The following is a 21,929-nucleotide window of genomic DNA, read 5'->3' as shown; positions in this document are numbered from 1 at the left end:
GTGCTTAAGACACTCATAATGGCAGTATCTGCTTCAGAAAACATCTCTCTGTAGATCCTTTAATTTTCTGAGTGTAAATTTCTCTTCAGAAGAAATGCAAAAACTTGCAAGCTCTCTTAGACAGAAACCTCTAACAGCCGCTTTTCAGATCTCCCAAGAACTGAGTTTATTTAATCAAGTGAAAATGGCTGTGCACTCCACAGAGATCATGGCAGTCAAGTTCCACTGCCCAGCTCTGATCTCCCACTTGCTTCACTCCAATTTTCCACATGTCCCAGCTCCCCATGTGTAAATAAATTCTCCAAGGCCCAGCTTAATGGGGACTGTGCTGCCACCAGTGTTTAAGGGTTTAAGACCCACCGTATAAACCTCAGCCAGATCCCCTTCTCCCATCAATTCACTGGGGATTTACACTAAAAGCTCACAAATGGGCGATAAATTTCAAGGCATATCGTGGGAAGAAGGGGACACAGTCAGTGTGGCTGTGCTGCAGCACCATCCTTTATGCAGAACACGGGGATTATTTAGCCCAATTTACCTCCTCAACAAATTTATTGGCTTAGTCAGATGCTCTGTAGGAAAAAAAAAAAAAAAGGCTAAATCCCTGCCTTCTTCAGGTAATGGACACTTTCCTATTTTTCCACTGTAGATCTTGTGTTGAGTTTCTCTCTTTACAGAGAGGAACACTTTGAACAGATAAGGGCAACACAAGCACTTCCACATTTCTTCAGGTTTAGGAAACCCTGAGGCTGCATAATCAGGGATTCAGGAGCATAAAACAAGAACTATCTCACCTCTCTAGCTGTACAATAAATCTAATCATCCTTGTTGGTTTTAATAGCAACAAAATTGGCTCTATACTCCATAATTTTATACTCAAAATCACCTTAACTTTTATGCAAAAACCAAGTTCAAATAGCTTGGATCAGGCAGCCTGTGGATGTGATTTTCATGTAGAATACATAAAACAATCAGTTGCAATGATCTTTTCATTAGAGAATAAGTCTTTTTTATTTTCTATTATGTTCAGCATCTCTGCAACAGAACCTGGCACATTTCTTATCGTGGAAAGCACAAGGGACAAAGAGAGCAGATTTAATTAGAGATAAGGGATAAATTCTTCCCCATGAGGGTGGTACAGGTTTCCTAGGGAAGATGTGGCTGCCCCAGCCCTGGGAATTTTCAAGGCCAGGCGGGACAGGGCTTGGAGCAGCTCAGTCTGGTGGACGGTGTCCCAGCCCATGGCAGGGGTGAAACTGGGTGAGCTTTAAGGTCCCTTCCAACCAAACCATTCTGTGCTTCTGTTACAAGAGTGTTTTTTTGGAGGTGAGCATTGCTGGTGAGAGGCAAAGGTAAGAGGGCAATACCAGCAGATTTGCCTGCCCCACACTCCCTGGGGACCAGAGCAGGGATGGGAAGAAGCCAGCCCAGCACTCCCTGAGCAACTCCAGCCTGACATGCGGCAGTGCCAACGAAATCTCACACACACCCAGTCCTCCCAAGCAGCTCCCAAACCACCTGTGGGACTCAACCTGGCAGCAGCTGCCTGTTCTCTGCCTGTGGGAGGGCTTGCAGAGCCTTGTGGGAGAGTTATTAGGAATGGGTTTATTTTATGGCCCAGAAAGGGACCTGCAAAAGCCTTCCTAAACTCTCTGAAGCATCTGGTCAACACTCAGGTGTTCATGGGGTCTCATTGTCCATAACTCCATGAAGGCAAAAGGGAGATGGCTTGGGTGGCAGCTCATCCTGCAGGAAACCCCATGCAGTGATTATTCTCAGTGCTCAGCCAGCTGCTTTGCTATGCTGAAACTCTGAAACCACAGAGGCTTTCTCACATGGTTGGGAGGGAAAAAATAGTTTTTAATATCAGATTTTTAAAAAAAGAATGTATGGCCCCTATAAACTGTTAAACTTCACTTTATTGATCATAAATCTGTGTTTTGCTCAATGCAAAAGTTTTTCATCTTGCACAGAAAAATGCTGAAACAGCTACAAATGTCAAAAACACAAAGTTTTCTCTCCTGGACAATTTATATGGAAGTTATTGGATTTTTTTGTTTGTTTGTTTTTGTTTTTGTTTTTTTTTTTGTTTAAAAGCACTCATACCACACTGCACTCACCCACTGGGTTAGGAGAAATTGCCTTTCATTGCCAGGCTTTGTTCCTGCCCTTCACTGATGGGAAGAGACCTGAAGAATAAAGCAAGGGTGCTAGCCTCTCCTACATGCCACTAGGGATAGAAGGGCTGAATTGGATAAGAAATCCAAGTGGGAATAAGACCTCAATAATAGCAGAGAAGGAGAAACTCCTTGGTAAATCCCTGCTAAAGTAGGGCACAGGCAGTGAAAGTGCAGAGCAGAGAGACACATCACACTGAGATTTATCCTGAGGTTTACCCACACCCCAAAACAAGGGCTGCTGTCAGAGCAGGATGGGCAGGCCAGGCCTCAGGGTGACATTTCTGGAATTAGTGTGGCCCTGAGGTGCATCCCCTGCTCTGTGACTGTTGAAGATTGCAATGCAAGATGTTTTCTATCACCATCTGTATGGCAGATTACTTCTGTCAAGTGGGCAGTTTGCCTTATCTCTCTCTTTGAGTGACCACAATCACTCCTCCCTTAGGAGGGGACATCTGCTGATAACAGCTGTTGAATGTCACTGCATGGCTGATAAGAACTACAGCATCTCATTGGGAGATGTGACCCCAGAGGGAGGAGCCAAGCATTCCTAGCCAGATATAATCTGGAGATTTTGACACACCAGCACAGCTTCTCCACGGGATTCCCAGAGGAACAGCAGCTGCCTCTTCTTCCACTGGATCTTCAGAGGAAGAATACATCCTTCTCTACAGGATCCCTGCTCCAGCAGAACCAGCCCTGACACTGCAGGAGGGCTGAGCCACAATTCCAATGGGACTGCTGCCAGCACCCTGACCCACAGGGTGTCAGGTTGGGTTCTGACTCTGGCAGTGTTTTTCTGGTGTACTGCATTGTTTTATTCCATCCTTTAATTTTTTTTTTCCTTTTTCTTTTCCCTATTAAAGAACTGTTATTTCCTGCTCCCATATTTTTGCCTTAGAGCCCCTTAATTTAAAATGTACAGCAATTCAGAGGGGTGGAGAGGGTTTACATTCTCCATTTCAGGGGAGGCTCCTGCCTTCCTTAGCAGACTCCTGTCTTTCCAAACGAAGACAGTAACCAAGGGCATGGTCCCACCAGTGTCCCAGCCTCTCTCTCTGCCAATGGGTCGATGCACCTTGGGACCAAGAGATTAACAGCCCTGTCTTGGTATTAATGACCTGCAAGAGCTGTGAAGGTGCAGAGCAGGGCCAAGAAATCTTGATTTATTAATGGCAAAGCAGAAAACTGGAAGGAAAAAAGTGGGAGAAAAAAATTCTAGCCCAGCCAACGGTGGTATGAAGACAGATTTACCCTGTTGTATCATGCATTTAAAATGGGTCATTTCAGCTAAGGCAGCTGTGTGTTAGCACATTGAATATATTTGGTCTCCTATATATTTTTTTTAATAATACATCCCATTCAGAAATATGAAAAATAGGAAAAAAGGATTATTTTTTCTTTGTATCCAAATGTCCAAATTAAAAAAAAAAAAAAAGTGCTTTTCCCTCATAAGCTGGAAGCCTTGTTTTTCTGCTTGTTCTCCATCACGTGGTACAACAGGTCTCTGTGCTCCACTACAGTGGTCAGCATCTCCCTAGAGATAATGGACTGGATCATCACCTGGATGCAATTCTTCCCTTTGGTCATAAATCATGATGGGAATACAGTAACCAAAAGCCATGAAATATGAAACCACATAAATAAAGGAGGGAAAGGACTGTGAATTGTCTGGGGAAATCTGTGTAAAGAAAGGGAGGAGGAGAGACTTGCACTGTTGGAGGAGCCACGACAAATATACATCCTGATTTTAAAGTCAAACTGTTGCTATAATTATTTAAGATTGGCCTTCTCCTGTGTCTCACAGGATGAGGCTTTGTTCTCCTTTCCACTAATTTCATGTGCTTTCTGTTCCTCTTGGGCTTTGCTTTTATTTCTGTGCTTTTCCCTCTTCTAGTAGTTCTGCCTACAAATACCCCTGTTATTTCATCATCCCTCCCAGCTTCTGCACTGTTTCTTCTTCCTCTGCCTCTGTTCTGTTAAAATTACATGATTTTTGTTACCAACCTGAGAACTCCAAACCTGAGGTCCTACAAGGAAAACATTGGTCAGCCAAGTCAATAATTTTAACTCTTATCCACATTAAAAAGGTGGGGTCCAAGCACGTCCAAATGTTTAATTAAATCAGAAATGTTAAATCTTCCTTCACAAATGCCCAGCCCAAATGTGATCAACTCTACAGTTTTGGAAACATGATGAATAAAATTTAGCGTATTGTCCTACTAGGAAGAAAAGAAAGAGAAACTGGAAACAAAATATTGAAAAGTTAAAAAAAGGAGTCCTGAAATCTTACATGGGAGTCCTTAATTAAATTAAAATAATAATAATAATAATAATAATAATAATAATAATAATAATAATAATAATAATTCCTTAATTAAACTTGGCTTAATCTTCTAGGCAGCATTTCACCCTTTAGATTTATTGAAATCAAGGAAAGGAATCTGTCACTGCTTTGTTCTGCACCAATAGCTGGAGTAAACCTGCATGTCCATTCCACTGTGGAAAGAGCTCTGTTTTGCTCAGAATCATTGCAGACATACCATGTAGTCTAAAGTACCCTGGGATTTATAATTTGAGCACAGTTATTTTATATATGTCAAAATCAGTGGCTGATCCTGCTGTCCTGAGGCTACTTCCCTGTACTACAGCACTAAACACTTTTTTTCCAAACTGCTGGCTGCCACCACAGGTTCCCTTGTTCCTGGGAAACCCAATGTTTCACAGAGCTGAAGGACCCTAATTAATAAATACTAGTCCTCTTGAAACATGCATGATACAATTTTTTTAAACATATTTTATTTTCATTGGATTTCTCTTGTCCTTATGGACACAGTTACATTTCACATAGATACTAATATTTAGTATTATGACAAACTACCACTTTGAGTGGTTGGTGTTATGTTCCATTCTGGTTCCTCCTAATGAATTAAGGCATCAATGAGGATTTTTACCACTGGTGTAATTTTATTTTCTATAATGACACACATCCATCTGTTTAGTGATGGGTGCATATTAGAAAACAGGATAAAACAGACAGAACGTGGAGCTATGGTTTGAACCATGTTTAAGTGGTACAGGTAAAATTGTGTTTCTTTTGGATCAGCTGTTTTTCTTCAACTCTGCAGTGCAGTTAATAAACACTGTACACTGCTCTTTCAGAGCTTATAAACTTAGCAGAAATAAAAGGAGCTGAGGGGTCTGACAACTGAGTAAAGCTTATAAATGTCACTGAAAGCCTTTGGGGCCGCAGCTCCTGGGGAATATATCAGAGCCCCTGCAGGGGCTATAAATTCTGCCTATTTACAGGCAGGTTTCTCTCCTGACCATAACAAACACAGGTCAAAAAGCACTGCTAGATGAGAACACAAAGCCTGGATTTCAGTCAGCTCCAGATTCTTCTCTCACAAGCCTGTGCAGCTCATCAGCAGAGCTGTGGTGCCTGTGCTGGGTGTCGCACTGAGCCCATCGCAGGGAGAGCATCTGCAGCTCCTGGCTGGATGTAGGACTGATCCCTGCAGATGGGACTGATCCCTGCAGATGTGAGCTCCCGGTTCCTGCTCAGGCTCTGCTTGCAAAGCTCTCCACACTTTACAGCCGGGAGGACCCTGCTAGGTAGCTCAGATGGGAAAGTTTTGGGGCCAATGGTTTAGAAACACTCTAAGTTGGCTGAGCTGCTTCTCAGCAGAGGACAAGCAGGGGCTTGGGGCCGTGTCACTGCTCACCTTGTGTCCCCCACGGTCTGAGCAGGCTCTCAGGCCCCCAGGGTATAAATCAAAACCGCTGTTTGCACCCCTTCTACAAACCCACCCACGTCTCAGCTTCAAGGAGGTTCATGAATAGACACATTTTTTGTAGGAACCCAAAAAGCCTTTCACTAATTCCTGAGCACTCTAGGCAGGCATCCAGCCAGCAGCAGGAGGAGGAAGCACCATGAGCACCTCAGGTTTGCTCTCAGCACCCTGATCCCAGCTCCATTCCACCCCACCCACTGTCTGACAAGCTGCCTTAATGGATGGGCACTGGCCTTCCGTGGAGGGGCTAAATGTAAAACTTCCCTCTGCTTCTCTTGTCAAAGTTAAAAGCTTTTCATGTCTGTGTTAATGTTTCTTTTTTTTTTTTTCTCCTGTCTGCTGGCACCAATGACAAATACTACATCTAGCATTGAGTAACAGTATATTGAATGGCTGGCAGAGGCAGAATAAGGCACCTGTGATTTATCTCTGGGATTTTGGGCTGGATGACACTGCTGGGAACAGACGGGGGCTCTGAGCTGTCACCTGATTACTAATTCTAGGATTTCTCCTCCGAGAGTGAGAGGAGTGAGCTGGAATGAAGGGTACAAAAAGCAAATCAATAAACAGGTTAGTGTTTGCATCATTATTAACACTCGGGCTGTCAACACACCCATTGAAACTATCGCTCAGGGCAGCTCCAGATTTAATGGTCAGTGTAACAGATTTACTGTAAATGTTAGCTAAGGCAGGAGGGAGGGGGGATCTCACTGACATATAATGGAGATTTCAGTGGGATGCATGGAACCCTTTATGTGTGTGCATAAATAACGCTGGGATTGCCAGGCAGAGGCAGGGGGCTGGCTGCAGTATTTCTGTGGTGTGTCCCTGCACCCCCCTTCCCTCCCCAGAGCCCCTGCAGCAGCTGCACATCAATTAAACCACCAAGGGAGCTTTGATCCTGGGAGCCCCTCACAAACCCCCTAATAGCCTGGAGAAGGGAGGGGAAGAGAAGGGTGGTGCTGCCATCTTCACACTAAATTAGCCTGTGATGAGAAAAAGCTTCACACGTGTGACGATGTTCACAGGGGTCCAAGGATGAGGGAAGAGACAAGGATCTGACTCCATGTTTCAGAAGGCTTGATTTATTATTTTATTATATATATTACATTAAAACTATACTAAAAGAATAGAAGAAAAGGCTTCATCTCAGAAGGCTAGCTAAGAATAGAATAGGAAGGAATTATAACAAAGGCTCTGTCTCGGATTCTGTCTGAGCCAGCTGACTGTGACTGGCCATTAATTAGAAACATCCACATGAGACCAATCACAGATGCACCTGTTGCATTCCACAGCAGCAGATAACCATTGTTTACATTTTGTTCCTGAGGCCTCTCAGCTTCTCAGGAGGAAAAATCCTAAGGAAAGGATTTTTCATAAAAGAAGTCTGCGACACACATGAAGTTGGGTTTTATTGGTTTTATTCAGCTGATGGGCTCCTGCTCCTTCCCCTCTCCAATCACCTTTGCAGAGGTTTTTTAGGAGCACTCCTGGCATTGCCCCTTCCCTGTTGATCTGTCCTCACACTTTCCACAAGTAACACACCACCAAGCAGCTCTGAGCTGTATAAATGAGTGCACAATCAAGTGTCTCTTCTTAAATTACTGATGAAATGATAAATCTGCTGCAGAGTAAATTGGCTGAAGACGAATCTTTCCAAGCCCCATCGGTGCTGCCACTTTTTCAAATGAAAGCCCTCATAAAGAAATTAAACTGGTTAAAATAAAAAAGTATCTAAATTCAAGTAGTTTTTGCAGGGGAGTGTTTCTCAGATTGCACTGTCATGTCACATAGATCCTTCTCCAGGAACACTCTGCTGCTTTCCTTGCTTGTTTTAAATGGTTCCCACATACACATTAATAATAGTCCTTCAATCTCCAGGTAACTGCTTCTGCTCAGTGCTGCTGCCAGGAGAAGGAGGGACCCAGAGGCTGAAACCTCAGGGTGTCAGAAGTACCAGTCACACGTAGCTCTCCCTGCCTCAGGGGCTGCTCGCTGTCCTGGAGGTTTGAGCCTAATGGCAAAATAAAATATCCTGGAGCTGCACTGCTTTGATATTCCCAAATGACATCTTCATCTCCTGCTTTCTAGATAGACACCTCAGAAGAGTGGGTTTGTACAATGAGATAAATCCCTTGTGCTCCAGGCTTGAGGAATTCTTGCTGAGAATGCCCACCCTAACTCTGCCCTCAGAGGATGGGCTCAGGACACAGTGAAAGATGCTTGAAAGCTCCTGGCCATGTACCCAGCTAGGGCAAAAGCCTCTCATAGGAAACTTCCACTCAGAACATCCAGAGACCCTGGGGCAGAGCCTGAGACCATTTGAGAGTCCCATCTCTGCAGGGCACGGACCAATGACAGAGCCCAGGGAGGGTGGGGACTGGGCACCCAGGAGGTTCCTCAGGAGCAAGAGCAGCACAACTCCCTCTCCCCCTCACTCCAGACTGTCCCAGCCCTCACCTTCCCTGTGCATGGTGTCTCAGGATGTTTTTTATGCTTTTCTGCCCCAGTGATTTTGATAAGCTCTGTCATTAATGCAGAACTTTGAACACACAATGTGGTGAGAACAGGCTTCTCTCAGCCCTTAATGTCATTAGAAACAAGCCCAAGATGAAACCCATGGAGCTCATAGATTCCTCAATGCCCTTTTCTGCCAGGACAAGCCTACAACAGTGGCAGAGGATTTATTTACCTGTTAGAACTGGCACCTCTGGGACAGCACCTCCTGGGAATGTCTTCCACACTCTGTGACTTGCATTATTTGCCAGGACCTCAAGCCCTTCTGAGGCCCAACAGAATGTGCAGGAATCAGAGGTCTGGTGGAACGTGAGGGGATGCAGGCAATGCTTTCTGAGGTTACAGCTTGAAAATGCCACTATTGAAACCCTTCAGTATCTGACTCAGGCCCAGCAATGTGGATCTCCTCACATGATTTTGTGATGCTATGTTGTGGTTCAACCCCAGGTCGCAAAGCAGATCTGGGAAGTGCCCAGTGCTTGGGGCCCCTCAGGTGGGCATCCCCAAAGTGCTCCTGGGATAACCTGAGACTGGCATCCACTGTCAGTGCTGAACCCCTCTCCAAAGGGCACAGTGTGCCACAGCAGTGTCAGCTCAGACTTCCAGGCTTCCTGGGGCTAGAAACTCAAACCCAAATGCAGCAGCTGCAAAATCAGCATTAACACGTTTCAGTTTGATTTTGATTTCTAAAAGGCTGGTGGCAAAGAAAAGCTCTGGAGGCTCTCTGTGGAGCTGAGCTCTAATTCCTGCAGAAGAGAGCAGCCCCATGAGTTCAGAGCACTGCTTGCTGCCTTTAATCCCTGCACTATTGACTGCAGGAAGAACAAACCTCCTTGGAAGCCGTAATTGGAGCGAGTGGAATCTGACGATTTCTGTTTAAACTGTAAAAGAAGACTCCTCCCTGGTGGGAGATGTTCAGCAATCAGAATGAAGAGGAAAAAAACAAACCCTTGCTGCACACAGCTTGGCTGTGCAGTGGATAACCCAGTGGAGAGCAGCCCTGGGAGCTGCTGGAATATTTGGACAAGGTGACCCCGCACCGAGCACATTAGCTGCATTATCAGCCTATAAACTGTCTCACTGCTTTACATATCTGTATGGCCCACATATTGAAGGGGAAGATTAGCTTGATTATCAATGGGGGAATGAGCCAAACAATTACTTTCATTATTGAATATCCAATTAATTATTCAGGAGGCAAATCAATTATTCATATCTCATTTAAACTGGGTCGGGGGAGAAGCGCTGCCACTTGACAGAGCTGTTCACAGCCTCTCTGGGTGCAGCAACAATTCTGCTGCAACAGGGAGGAACTGTATTGGGAGCAAAAGCCATGCCCAAAATTATATTCCCCAGACCATATGGATATCCATCCATACACATTTGGTGTCCAAGGGCAATTCCAGAGAGCTCTGAGAGTTTGGAACTCCCTGCAGGGCTTCCTCAGCCATGATTATTGCTGCCTTTTAATTGTGACACAAAGCATCCTCCAGGCCAGCACCAACAGGAGTTCAGAAGCCTATGGGAGTCAAGCATATGCTGTAGGAGCACTGAGATGTAGAGGACTCAGATGTATTTGGTCTTATGTGGAACACAAAAGGAAGGAAAGCAAGGAAAGCAAGGAAGAAAAGAAAGGAAGAAAGAGAAAAAGAAAAAGAGAGAGAGAGAAAGTGACAGAAAGAAAGAGAGAAAGACAGAGAAAGTGAGAGAAAGAAAGAGAGAAAGAGAAAGTGAGAGAAAGAGAGAGAGAAAGAGAGAAAGAGAGAAAGAAAGAAAAAGAAAGAAAGAAAGAAAGAAAGAAAGAAAGAAAGAAAGAAAGAAAGAAAGAAAGAAAGAAAGAAAGAAAAAGAAAGAAAGAAAGAAAGAAAGAAAGAAAGAAAGAAAGAAAGAAAGAAAGAAAGAAAGAAAGAAAGAAAGAAAGAAAGAAAGAAAGCTCTCATACAGCTAGCAGCAGAGAATCTCTTGGAGAAGAGCAGACTCTTAACCACTTTTCAAAACCTCACATCATCATAGAGATATTTTACCAGCAAAATATCTGCATCTTGCTTCCCTCAAAAAATGGAAATTATAATTTTAAAAACTGTTTGCCCACTCTCTCATTGTATTTGCCTTCTTTGGAGGCAGGAATGGGAGCACCACACACAGTTTGGTCTGAATGCAGAGAGCAACAGCCCAGTGCTGCAGTGCCTGGTCCATCCACACACTCTTTGCCACGGCCACACATTGTTCTTCCATCCAAAGCATCAACAAACAACTTACTGCAGGTTCCAGATCATCCAAGGCACAGAGAGAAAGGGGAGACTGAGACAAGGCAAGGAAAGAAACACAGCCTGGACACAGCCAATCCAGGACTATAACCAGGGTGAAAATTGTCTGGAAAGGCCAAAGCCTGAAAACTCTGCTTTTCTGTAAAACTACTCACACAGGCAGTGACAGCTGGCTGCAACTGTTTGAAAAACAGGGAAACAGAAGGAATCATAACTCTGTGTGTGTGTTTGTGTGTGTATTTCCAAGACAAATGGGTCCCTGGGACATTCAGTGGCTGGGAACACTCCTTTCCTCCTCAGTCACTTGTCCTCACTGTGGCCAAGCCTCAGCCCTCCTGTAATCTCAGTTTTGTGTCTTTTCCCTTCTTTGCACAAGCAGAAGCAAGTGATACCATATTGGAAACAAATTGTCAATTACTGAACAATCAAGCCCTCCATTTGTTTGTTAGATTGACTCTCAAATAGCCCGATTAATTATAACAGCACTAATTATTAAGATACACTGGTAGTCATCTCCTATTCCAGAGAGAAGAGGAAAGTCTTTCCTTCTGCTTTTGCTGTCACAGTAGCAGCCTTACCCAACAGGGCGATTTATCTTTGTCAAGCCACTAAAATGATAATGCCAATTAAATCACACAAGTAATTGCTGTTGGGGTCCCTATGGATTTCTCCCAGCAGAGTCAGGTGGAATATGAATGCAGGCTGTCCAGAGAGGGCTGGATCCTGCTCAGGGACAGCTCCATCCACACTAATCCCTGTCCTGCTCTGATCACTGTCATGGGTACCACAGGCAAAGCCTCCCAGTTTGTGCTCTCAGTGTCCCAACAGCCCCAGCTGAGCATTTCTGCAGCCAGGAGTGGGGGAATCACTCAGCCTCACACAGAGATGCCACTGGGCACCTCAGGCCATGAAGAGGCACAGGGCTGCCCCTTTTGCTGTCTGCAGATTCAGCTGCTTTGCAGCTTTTCACGGCTTTGGGAGCCTCCAGCATCTCCTGTTGCTCTCCTGCCTGGACCTGGGTGTAGGAGAGACGGGAGTAGGACAGTGGGGATGGATGGAGAGCAGAGATCTCTGCAGCCAGGGCTGGAACTTGGGGTTTATTGCAAAGGGCCTGGGGGCAGGGCCCTGCTGGGAGCTGCCAGACACAGCTCAGAGCAGGGTGAGAGAGGAGAGGGGGAGAGAGGGTGAGAGGGTGAGAGAGTAAAAGGGGCAAGAGCATAAAAGGCAAGAGCTAAGACACAAGAGGTAAGAGAGCAAAGTTCCCATTCCAATACCATGAATCTTCTTCTGTGTTGAATATTCTGATTCTCACTAACCAATCTAGTACAATATACAAATCCTATAGCACCTACATACAGCCTATAAGAATCACTACATTACTATACTGTGTTGCATTTTAAACCCTAAAAACTCCTCTTTGGGCCCCTTCTGCCAAGCTGTAGGGTCTGCTCTGACCCTTGGGCCTGTCTGCAAGCAGAGGGTGTTATTCCATCAAAAGGGGATCACCTTCAGCAGACCACACCATTGTTTTCCCGTTGTTCAGTAACTGAGGCATCTCAAAGCTTGCTTTCATTTCAATCTCGCTTGTAGTTTCTATATTCTCAAAATCTTTTGCCAGACAATTATATTTATAAGGCTTTCCTGTTTCATCTTCCCCAACACCTGGGTTGTGTCCTCCATCCCCTCAGAGCAGAAATGCAGCTGGATCTGGTGTTACAGGCCTTCCTGGGCACTCACACTGTAAAAAAAAAAAAATATATATATATATATATGTACAACACAAACCTGCAGTGTGGTGCAGAGAGGGCTGAAGGATCACAGACACACCTAACAGTGGCTGTGACTGATAGAGCTGCTGCAAAATGGGGGAGGTGTGTGCCCCCATCCCCTGTCCTGTGCTTTCTGCTTATTGTAATGAATTGATGTCTCTGTGACTGGGCAGAGCCCACCTAAAAAGAACAGTGTGATCTAACCCAATCCTGCTTCTCATTCGATTAAAGCCCGCGAAAGCAGGCATGTAACCTTGTTAATATCACGTTTATTAGAGGGAAGGGGGACAGAAAATTAAGATATACTTCATGTTGTTGCTAATTAGAAAAATTGAGACTTTGCATCTGTGCAAGGCAGAGCAACATGTGGCATTAACAGATGTGAACTCATTACACAGCTGCATCAGAGGAAATTGTGCCACCACAGCGACAAAAATCTCAAAATCAGATTTCCCCCAGTGCCTCAGCTTCCCATTGCCTTCTCCTTCCTTCCTCTAACTAAAGTTTGCTCTGGGGTTACTGGGGTTGTTTTTACTGTTTTTCTTGGGGAGAAGAGAGGAAGGGAGGCTGTTCTTTTTGCAAATATACCCTGAAGGTCAGAGCAGAAATAAGGCAGGCTGCAGCACGACAGCACAGCCTCTGGCTCCTGCTAAAACACAGAGGGCTCTGCAGCTGGAATGAAACCTATCCTGCCTTTCCCTGGTTAGGGGAACCACAGGGAACAAGCAGGAAAGTTGGAGGCAGCCTCTTCCCAAGGGCTTTCCAGACACGACTTCCCTGCAAGGTGGAGGGAAGTGGGAGTAATACCTTAAATGAGGTGTCACCAATAACCTGCTTCAAATCCTGCCCTCCATCCCCCTGGGAGTCATCTAAGAGCACCAGACCACTTGTCATCTACAGTAAAGAGCAGCCAAACAGCATGAAAATAGGTCACTTTTTTATCATTTCCTCTGTATGCTCTGCTTGACTTTTTGTCTCAGAGAGCAGAAGCCAATCCCAGAGAAAAATCAGAGGTCAGATTTGGGATTCTGCCCTTGCAGTGCTCCCAGGAGCTGATTTGCTCCCTGGCACAGCAGAGAGCAGCCCAGCAAAGCAGCTGTGTGAAAATGCACCAACTTTGCTGATGCTTGTTTCATTTGTGCCTCATTCAGCTCTGGAGAGGCTCAGCTGTATTTCTGGGCATGGTGTTATCAAGAGGCATCACTCTAGCAGGCTAACATGTGTGGGGATGCACAGGAAGGGTGTTGGAAATCACTTCCCAAATAGCTGGGCACTGGATTAAAAAAAAATGAATATATAGAGACTGGAAAATTAGCTCCAAAGACAGTTTTTGCCTTTCTCTGAGAAGATTTTGCAAGGACAAATGAATGTTTTTATTTATTTATAAATTTTATTTATTTTTATTTTTGTTTTTAAATAAAAAATTATTTATTTGAATTTTTATTTATTTATAATTTTTTATAATTTATTTTTTAATTTTTTAATTTTTTTTTTAAGCAATGCCAACTCTTTCCACCTCCCTTCCCATTCCCAAGGATTTCCACTGACTTGCAGTGTTACATCAAACTCCTGATCCCAGCACAGCTCCAAACCACCTCGGGGCAGGGTGAGGTACAAGAGGAACACCTTGGACAGCATCTGGAAAGTGAGATCCTCCTGGCCATAAGCTCAGAGCCCTGGACATTTTGCTAAATGAACTCTCCTGTTGAAGAGATCTGCAGAAAAAAAACCTTCAGTGATTTGCCTGCTGCTTCCCTCATCAAGGAAAACATTGAGGGGGGGAACAAAAAACCCCAAAATCTTATTTTTAAAAAAAAAATCTGGGTGGTGGGCATGCCCTGGGCTGTCTGGCAAAGTTCATTTGCACAGGCAGAGAGCTGGTCAGCACTGGTTTCACACCAGCTGCTCTGGTAGAAATGCTCCTTGCTTGCAGCATTTCATTGCAAGCCCTTTATCATCCCTTTGTCCCAGGCAAAGCCAGCCCGTGCAGCACAGAAACCTGTCACCCCACACACTGCTGAGGCCCTCAGTCCCTTTGTGCAGGCTGTTTCATTTCATAAACTCAAGGGTCACTTTTATTGTGGTCTCTGCTAAATGAAATCACAAAAGCAATTTAAAATCGCTTAAGCAAATCATGAAAGATGCAATATGAGGAAAGGGCTGTGAATAATGGTTAGCCTAAAGCATTGCAACAAAGGGAGTGACTGTGCTTCTGTCAGGTCCTTTCTCTTGGTCTGTATCCTTCATGCTGAATTCCTCATCTTCTGCCTAAGATTTTGGGCAGGAACTCATCAAAGGAGAAAGCCACTCTTATCAAATTTCTAACATTGCCTGCTATTCTTCATGGAAAAATGATCTGCAGGATGTAGAGAGCTGCAACTGACTCTGGCATTTCACATATGCAATAGCCAGAAAATAATAACAAAAACACAGAATACCATTTTTATACTGGAAATTATTTTCTGGGGGGGAGGAAAAATGTCAGTGTAGCCTGTAAACTTCATTCTTATCTGACCAACATTCAGAAGAAACTTCTGGCTGCCTCCAGCCAGAAGCTTTGTCCCAGTAAGGAATAGTCCAATATAGAACAAAGCTGGAGGTGACTAAAATGGCTGTGAGATAAATTTTCAAGCAACTTTTCTTTCCATCCCATCTCCCACCATCAGCAATATGCTTCACAGAATATTTTTGTTGATCAAGGATCATTTTCTTACAGCTCTGAAAAGCTCTGTTCACATTTTATCAGGCCCTTTACATGTATGGCACTGGCTCCCATGCTGCCTTATCCTACAACCAGAGCAAGTGTTTTCTCAGATATTTCTCAGATATTCCTTGGTGTCCTGGGTCCTGTGAGATCAGATTTCCCAGCTCTCAGTGCCCAGGTAAGAGTGAGAACTCTCCTTAATGCAGCACAGCAAGGGGCAGCCCCTCTCTGTGTCACCCAAAATAAAAGATGCCTGGACTCACAAACCAAAGTGATGCCTGAGAGCTCCACTGGTCCAGGTTCCTCTGGATCAGAACTCATTTCTACCCATATTTTCTTGATCTAGGTTTTCTAAGGCAGACACAAGTCAGCAGCATTCAAAGAATTTACAAAACCAGCAGTCAGCTTTGGTGCCTTAATTTCTGGCTGGGTGGGGGAAAGAAGAAAAGGAGAGGATTTGATGCTGCAGTCTCAAAGTGAAGGTCAGAAACTGCACTCAGCATCACAAGAGGCTTTTGAAAAGCCTATTTCACTTTTGCTGTGGTGATGTTCAGCTGTGTTGAGGAGGAAGGAACACTCAAATTTCCCTCTTGTGGGCAGCATCTCACAGCCCCCAAACCTGAGGGTCTATTGGGCAATATTCAAAACTGGATTGAGGTGCTGTAGCAGACCCTCATCTATAAAATGTGATCCGAGCAGGACCTGCGCATCTGAAACAGCAGAAATTCTGCAGATGGAGGGCCAGATATGCCCTTATTTTAAGGCAAGGATCACATTGGATCTTAACAACACCTTCTTAAGTGGCCATGCTCTGCCAGCCACAAAAACAATTCTACATAGACACAGCCCACGAGCCCAAAGATCTCCAAAAGCTGGAGAGGACTGGGTGAATTTCCACTCCAGCTGTTCATAAGGTTCCAATCCTGCTGCACCACCTGGCCACCAACCTAAGGATCCCCAGAATATCTGGACAGGTCAGCATGAAAGCTGTAGAGGGGATGGTCCAGAAAAGAAGAGCATTTTATTTCTTCCCTTAGGAAGTATCTCAATAAATGTTTTTATCATACCCCCCTTCAAAAAGAAAATCCTTTTTAAGCTTATGCACGATAATAACATTTCCCACATTTTCAATTAGCTCAAATAATCTCGCTAACAGCTATTGATAACCCACCTTTAGCTGCGAGCACCTGTGTGTGCAAAGAGAACAGCCATGCCTGACAGAGGGAGAGGGATGAGAAATGAACTGCCTGAAATTAACTTTAAGCGTCCAAGTGATTAAACCATTGTGCTGTGATTGTGTAGGATACTGCCTTTCTTCGGCAATTAAGACTGTATTGATCAGCCAGCAGGAGGAAAGGGGCCGGCAGAGCGATGCTCATTCAGGCTGCCATAATTAAGAGTGATCATCTATTGTTCTGGAGCACACGGCACAGCCCAGCCCCATCGGGCTCTTCCCTGGCCCAGGAGCACGTGGATTGAGCATCTGCTTGGGGTGAGAATTGGAGCAGGAGCTGGCTGAAGTTGCTCTGTAGCAGGTCAGGATTAAATTCGGATCTTTCCCCATCCATTCAGCACCAAGAGAAGCAGATTCTGCTGTTTGCTAGCAAGATGGAGAGAAAAAATGGGGGTAAAATGGAGCATGAGAGAATAGAGACCACCACATCTGAAAGCAATTCTTGGGCTGACCATGGGGCAACAAAGCTCACCAAGGCTTTGGGGAAATTGCACCTCTGCTTTTGTGTGGGCCACTGCATCAAGAACAAACACTTTACAGAATAGATCCTCCTGCTCCCAATTTTTTTAAAGTCATTTTTTTAATGTATCTTTTTCCTTCCCAAATGCACTCAAACCAATCTTCTACTCTTAAACACAGCTTGAAATTGGCGCCTTATTTATATCTTAACTAGCAAATTTCATTCTTACAACTTACTTTCTTACTTTCTCACAACTGCTCAACCCTTGCTAACATGCAGTGTTGCTTTCCCTTTCTTCACTTTCATGGCCCCAGCCTGGGAAAACTGGCATGGAATAACAGCATTTAAAATATCAGCTGACAGAGTGAGAGTTCATGATTTCTATGACAGCAGTCCTTGGGCATTTAAACTCTTGTGGTAAAGGGTATTTCCTTACTTAATTATTCTAGTTCCCAGTGTATCACTTCTCAGGGTATGGATGGTACTTACTGTGAGCCTCAGAAAAACAATCCATGTCAGTCAAAGTGTGTTATTGTGGGCTTGGGGGAGGATTTGGATCATTTCCTCATGGAGACTACAGAATACAGCACCTGAAAACACACTTGTCCAAAAGAAAGCAAGGGAATGTGCCACTGAGCCACATCCAGAAGTGATGCAGTGATTTATTATTCATCAACAAGACCTCGCAAAACCCTGATGCTGGCATCTAAAACATGGTGCTAATCACTGATATTTTCCTTCACCTCCATGGATTCCTATCAAACTTAAAGAGAAAATATTTGCATACATGGGTGACGTTACTCACCACAGCCACAAAGCCTAATTTTCATCTTGGTCCTTTAAACCTAAGTGTGTCTTCCCAGTTGTTCACTGGAACCCCCAAGAGTGACTGAAGCTTTCTCTTTTTCCATGGCTGTCCCAGGCACTGAGCTAAAGGCACAGACTGACAAGAAGGGCTGGCACACAGTATCTGTGTGCAGCCCACATCTATGTAGCACCTTCATAATAATAAGTCAAGGACTCTGTCCTATCCTCTCAAACTTGTCAGCCTCACTTCACTTTAAATCCATCTCCCTACTTTAGTCACAGCTCCTCTTTTAGTAGATGACATGTGGCCTTCCCATTGTTTTTCCAGTTCTCTCAGTCCTGGCCCTTGTGGAGATCATTGTTCATCCCTGTTAGCCCACGCTGAACACAGATCTCCTTCCTGCCTTTCCATGAGGAGCGTTTGCATTTCCTGCTGCTTGACAAAACCCCTGCCCTTGAGAACAGTACACCCAGTTCCTGACAGCCTGAACCCTGGCAGTCTGCAGTTTCATTTTCACTGCCCTACTCCAACCCTGCCTCCATGCTGACTTTCAGTGCTACCAGCTGCTGCAGGACAAGTGTTGGAGATCTCTGCTTTGCTCCTTCTTCTCATAAGCTCAGTGCTACTGAACAGCTCTTCCCCAGGCAGAGTAAAGGGTTAATCATGAAGATCTGGAAGAGGCAGTGCTGTCCTGTCACAGAGCTGCCCTTTTGCCTCTTCCTCACACATCCACCCTGCTCACATAGCCTGCATTCCTCCCCGTTAACACCATTAAGCTTTGACCTGAACTAGACATCGAGCTAAATATGTGTGCACCTGTCCCCTTATAATGACCTGCTATTATCATTTTCCACCCCTCTTTTTTTGATTGATGGATATTATATGCAGAGTGACCCTCAGGATTCTTTTTTCTCCCCCCTCCTCTTTTTGTTAGGCCTTGCTAAAGCAACCTGCAAATTAATTTAATATCCTCTTTTGGTTGGGAGCTATGAAACGAGGGCTGGAGGCTGATGATGCGTAAACCATTTGTGGCATGTATTTAATCTCTGGACAATGGATAGAGATGTTAGTGCATGCTACACTAAGTTCTATTTACGCTGCCTATTAAGTGCAGTCAAGCTGAAGGCAATCGGAGCACATTACAGGGCCTAATGGGAGAGGATGCTACACAACAGTACATTAAAGACTGAAAATGAATTAAGAAGGAAGCATGGTAGAGAAAGCAGACAAGGAAAGGGTTCTGTATACAGATAACTCTTATTGACAGCACAAATATTCATGTACTCCGAGTTCCCAAATCCAATTTTGGTATTGGATACCACTCTAGAGGGAATGTTTTGAATTCCATTTTCATGCAGATACAAAATGACTCGCAGCCAGCCTGCCCCTCCCACCTCCACCTCAGTGGTTTGCATAACCTGATGCTGGGAAATGCATCCCCTTTTTCTGCCTTGCAAAGCTAAGCCAGATCCCTCTTGACCACCTAAATCAGGCTAAACTTTGTCAGCCTGCTCCTTGAAATGAGCCTACCCCAGGAATGACAAGCAGACCTTGCTGCACTCCCAGTCCTGCTCTCTCTCCTTGGCACTTCTTGCTCTGGCTGTCACTGAGAAAATTCAAGCCCTCTGGGAAAGACAGGAGAAGAATGCACAGTGGGAGCAGCCTGTGGGTTGTGAACACTCCATCTTTGCTTTCGCTTTTTTAGTCCCTGTTATCTGGATGGGAAGAATTTAGAGATGACAAAATACTGACCTGCTGTCTTTTCAAAAACCAAGCTCCAGAGCCCAGCAGTGGCACTGCTTTACTCCATTTCACACACACAATTTTATGAGTTTAATTTTAGGTGTAAAAATCTCTATTTGTGAAGAGACTGACTTGCTATGTTTTCCTGAGTATGGTGGCTCCACTTAGACTGGAGAAAGAAAAGTCCAGTTTACCATTTAATACTTGCACATAAGGAAAAGAGCAGCAGCAACCAACCTACTAAAGCCACATGCTCACACTGGTCAGCTCTGCTCATCATTTCACCAAGGCTTTCCCAAGATCCAGCTCTGACTGACCCTGCTCCTGCCAGGCTGCAGACACTTACCTGACCCACTCCCTGCTCCCCCAGTGCTGGGCCCTGAAAGCACCTGCCCATGGTAGCTTTGACACTTATTTTAGGACAATATTCCTTTGATTCAAGGCTTCCTGACAAGAGTTTCACTGACTGTCAAAGGCTGGTCACAATTCTGGCAGGAGATTCCCGCCCCTGAGTCCTGAGGATGAGCCCAAGGAGTGTGTCCTGCCTTCCTTGGCAACGCCCAAAGGTCAGACTCCACTCTGACAAGAAGCTCCTTGCTGCTTTTGGCAGCTTGGACTTCTCCACCAACTTGATGGCAACAGCAAATACCTGTTAATAATCAGAAAAACAAACCCTATTTATACCCAGTAAATACACTAAGAATGGACAGAGGGCCTGCAAGGAACCAGGTGCTCTCTGACATCCCAAAGCCAGAGACTGCACCTGGATAAGACAAGAGAGTTTTCCTTCAGAATAAGATTGTGCTAAAGAAAAATTCCTCTTTCTTCCAGGTGTCCAAGATCTTATGATCTCCTCTTCCTTCCATTCCTTGAAGTGCAGAGTGAAGGGCATAAAGGAATTACTTTTCACATAGTCAGTTTATTCTAAAAGCAGTTCTGGCAGTAAAAAGGAAAGAATATTAGAATCCTTTAATAACCATCCTGGTTTGGCAGCAAGGGAGAGTTTTGGGCCTTTTAAAATACTAGCAGAGTAAAAAAATCAATTCATTGCTAACACAAACAGAAATATAGTGAAACCAATACCTGAGCTTCAACTACTACATACACAAGAATTCAAACTAATCTGTTCAAGGCAGGCATTGACCAGTCAGTGACTTTGTCTGGCTTTAAAGAGCAAACTTGCAGTTAAGCTCTGCAGGAAAACAAGTGCAGTTGTTTGCAAGCAAACCTCCCAAGTCCAAGACAAATGACTTTCACACAGTATTTGGGTAGGGCTGGAGGGAAGAGAAAGGAAAGAAGTGTTGTTTCATGGAGGTCTTTTTTTCCTTGGCTGGTGAAACACTTCCTCCTCTTGAGGATATTCTTGTAACAAGTGTCCCTTCTGTTTTCCAGAGCAAAACATATTCTGGAATAAATATATAATTTACATTTTCTGTTAAACATACCTTAATTATTTATTTAATAATTATTTCCCTAGGAAATATAGCCTTGCTTATGTTTATGGAAATTTGAGACCTTCTCATACTTCTGCAGGAAGTTCCTTTGGTCGCTGGCATTGGAGTTTAGAGCCTGTTGTGATATCAAGCCAGTCTGAATTAACTCTGGGCTGTTTGTAGGAGGCAGATGCTGCACAGCCACCATGGGCTCTGCTGTGTCTGATAATTTTAGCACAACTTCCTGCCCCATTCCTGCAGCCACAGCCTTGCACACTCAGTGCTCAGCTCACAGCCACAACCTTTCAACAACGCCCCAAGGGTGATGAGACAAATCACAAACCCAAAAAGTGTTCATGGGCTTCTTGATCCTTTTTGGGTGTTGAAGGTGATGCTCAGCTGCTGTGATCTGCAGATAGTTCAAGAATGAACTGTTTTGACATCAATTTGAGATCCTTCCTATTTTCAAAACCATCCTGGGAGGAGGAGGAGTAAAGGAGAGAAGCGAGTAAGAGTTTCCTTCCAGTTAGCACTAAAAATCCAATCACAGCTTTCTTTTTCACCTTCTTCTTGAGTTTCCCTGTCTTCCCATCCCCAGCAAAAGACTGGGTAAGCAGAAGAAAGAACAAGCAGGGGAGGAAATACTCTCAAAACTCTTACAGACTTCAAAACTTCTCATCAGAAGAGAAAAAGCTGAATGAAATCAACTTCCAGCCTTGGAGAAAAGGAGAGGGAAGGAGATATTAGTCAGGAAGTAAAGCAGTATTGCACACAATCAGCAAGAAATACTTATCAAAGACCCAAAGGTCCTCATTTCCTGGGGTTACAGGACCAAATTCTCACTGTGGCCAAAGAAGGTGCCCCTACCTTCAGAGCACCCCTCACTGGCCATTGGTGAACCAGGAAAATTCTCTGAGGCCACCTGCAAGGACCTGTGAGTAACACAAGGCTGGCAGCACTTTGCACTTTGCTTCCTCACTGAGGGTTATCCAGCTTAACAAGTTCTCCACAGTTCAGGGAGTG

Source organism: Melozone crissalis, unplaced genomic scaffold (assembly GCF_028551555.1).
Source record: "Melozone crissalis strain CALT ecotype California unplaced genomic scaffold, PUWL_Pcris_2 ptg000017l_1, whole genome shotgun sequence".
NCBI classification, from domain to species: Eukaryota; Metazoa; Chordata; class Aves; order Passeriformes; family Passerellidae; genus Melozone; species Melozone crissalis.
Note: the sequence above shows the minus strand (reverse complement) of the source record.